This window comes from Spinacia oleracea, chromosome 5, assembly GCF_020520425.1.
Source record: "Spinacia oleracea cultivar Varoflay chromosome 5, BTI_SOV_V1, whole genome shotgun sequence".
NCBI lineage: Eukaryota > Viridiplantae > Streptophyta > Magnoliopsida > Caryophyllales > Amaranthaceae > Spinacia > Spinacia oleracea.
In genome coordinates this window covers 47,839,893-47,842,645 of record NC_079491.1, presented here as the reverse complement: position 1 = coordinate 47,842,645, position 2,753 = coordinate 47,839,893, and the positions used below count along the sequence as shown (strand labels likewise).

The 2,753-nt window shown below is 42.9% G+C and overlaps 1 non-coding gene across 1 annotated transcript; it reads left to right on the top strand.

Moving 5' to 3' along the window:
• The first annotated feature begins 2,029 nt into the window (after window positions 1-2,029).
• On the top strand, window positions 2,030-2,136 carry LOC130462126 (small nucleolar RNA R71). The gene has a single exon (XR_008922268.1). It is a non-coding gene; the product is annotated as a small nucleolar RNA R71 (small nucleolar RNA).
• The last annotated feature ends 617 nt before the right edge of the window (window positions 2,137-2,753 follow it).

Below are 2,753 nucleotides of genomic sequence, written 5' to 3'. Positions count from 1 at the left end.
ACTGACGATCACATGGCAAAGTTGTTCATTATCTAAAAACGCATACTTAAGGTTAGCAGGAAGAGGCTTAAGTTCGGGTTTCTTTACCTCTTTAACAGAACAAACCGGCCGAACTAACCTCTTCAATTTGGTGCTCTTTGGCTCAGATCCTCCACCATTAAGAGCCGACTCCAAAGCATCCACTTCATCACTCCAAGAACTGCTATCACCTGCAGAAGACTCACAACAAAGCACTGCCTCCAAAGGGTCTCTTTCGAGAACTTGGGAGACGTTATCACGAGTAATAAAGTCAACTACATCTATGCGATAGCATTGTTCCTCCTCTAGCATGGGACTTTTTAAGGCACTGTTTAGATTAAAAGTCACCTTATCATCCCCAACAGACAATGTCAATTTCCCACTTTTAACATCTATTACCGCCCCCGCCGTGTGAAGGAAGGGTCTACCTAAGATTATGGGAATTTGAGAATAATCCTGCATGTCTAATACTACAAAGTCTACAGGTATATAGAATTTACCTACTCTAACAGGGACGTCCTCTAAAACACCTAAGGGGTATTTGACAGAACGGTCGGCCATTTGTAGAGTGATATTGGTAACCTTAAGCTCACCCATATTCAGTTTAGTACAGACAGACAAAGGCATGACAGACACACTAGCACCTAGATCACATAAAGCTTTATCAATAAATACGGTGCCAATGTTACATGGGATGGAAAAACTCCCGGGGTCCTTAAGTTTAGGTGGAGACTTGTTTTGCAAATAAGCACTACATTCCTCAGTAAAAGCTACAGTCTCTACCTCACAAAAAGCACGTTTTCTGGTCAAAATATCTTTCATGAATTTAGCATAAGCAGGAACCTGTAAAATTAATTCAGTAAAAGGAACCGTTACCTGCAAATTTTTGACCACTTCCAAGAATCTGCCAAACTGCTTGTCTAGCTTATTCTTGAGTTGTCGGTTTGGGAAGGGGAGTGCAATAGGTGGTACTTGAATATCCGCCCCCTTCTTAACCTCAGTTGTATCCTCATTCTCATTGACTACCTTTTCAGCTTCCTTTCCACCCATAACTATTTTCGGGATTTCCTCACTGACCAGATCACTAGCAGACATCCCGGAATCAACCTCAACCGGCATAGAAGGACCATCATAATCCCTACCACTCCTCAATGTAATTGCATTAGCAGTCTCCCTATTTTCGAACTGTGAAGGAAATTGGCCCGGTGGCCTCCCTGCAATAGTAGTAGCCATCTGTGCCAACTGTGTATCAATGATCTTGTTGTGAGCAGTAAGAGCATCGATTTTTACATCCTTTTCACTCAGAGATTTTTGCATTTGTAGCATCATGTTTCTCATCTCTACTAGCATAGGGTCGGGCTGTGTGGCTTGAGGTTGTGGTTGTGGGGGTGATGTGTGTTGTCTAGAGAACCCAGGTGGCCCACTAGACTGCTGGTTGTAGTTGTTTCGGGGTTGGTAAGATTGTTGGTGTGGGGGTTGATATGGTTGTGGTGGTGGATGTTGAACTTGGTGAGGGTTTTGGATATTGTTACTCCTGTAGGAAAGCAGGGGGTTATTTTTGTAGCCCTCATTGTAAGAGTTGGAGAATGGGTTGTTTTGTTTGTAGGATTGAAATGCATTACATTGTTCAATAGAGCTCCTAAATTCCTGTGCATAATGACCAGACATTCCACAACTTTCACAAATAGTAGCAGGTTGGGCACTCATAGCAGCTACACTAACAGGTTGGGCAGATTTAGTATTGGCCGCTTGCATATTATCAAACTTATAATGTAAAGCAGTCAATTGGGCAGTTAATTGTTCAATAGAATTTAAATCATGCTTACCACCCATGTTAGATAGACCTCTAGGATTTCCATACTGGGCATTGTGAATGGCTATCTCCTCAATCACCTCCATAGCTCTAGGCACCTCAAGTTGCATGAACCTCCCACTTGCAGCTGAATCCAACAAACATCTAGACTCATTGCCCAAACCATTATAAAACTTCTGGATCAAGAACCAATCTTCCAAACCATGGTGCGGGCACTCTCTTTGCAAATCCTTGAATCTCTCCCAAACCTCGAACAAACTCTCATCCGCTTGTTGTGAGATACCTAATATCTGACCCCTCAGACGAGCCGTTTTCTCAGGTGGAAAATATTTAACATAAAAAGCAAGAGCCAAGGATTCCCAATTATTGATTTTCAAAGCCGCCCGATTCAGCCCATTAATCCACAGTTTAGCTTTCCCACTCAAAGAGAACGGGAAAAGTATCTCCATAGTCTGCTCCGGAGTCAATCCCTTTTGCTTGATGGTGGAACAATATTGGATAAAGGACTGAATGTGAAGATTCGGATCTTCACCTGGTTCCCCATCGTACTGGCGTCTCTCGATCATGTTAATCAATGCAGGCTCAATCTTGAACGTCTCAGCTGCAATAGAAGGCATGATCGCCTTCGGTAGCACGGACAGACTTGGCTTAGAATAATCTGTAAGCGGTGGGGTAGGTGGCGGTATCAGATTTTCGTCACCCATCTCTATCTCTGAAACTGAATCTGTATCTGAAGGAAAAAGATCGCCAATATTATGATCAGAATCAGAGTAATTCCCACACTGTGCAATGAAAGTTCTTCATCTACGAAAGGTTCTTTCGGGCTCAGGATCGAATGGAGTAAGATTACTAGTACCTACGGTCCTGGGCATAGACAAAGACTAACAAAACAATGTGAGATCCAGTCTCAAGGAACGTGAGT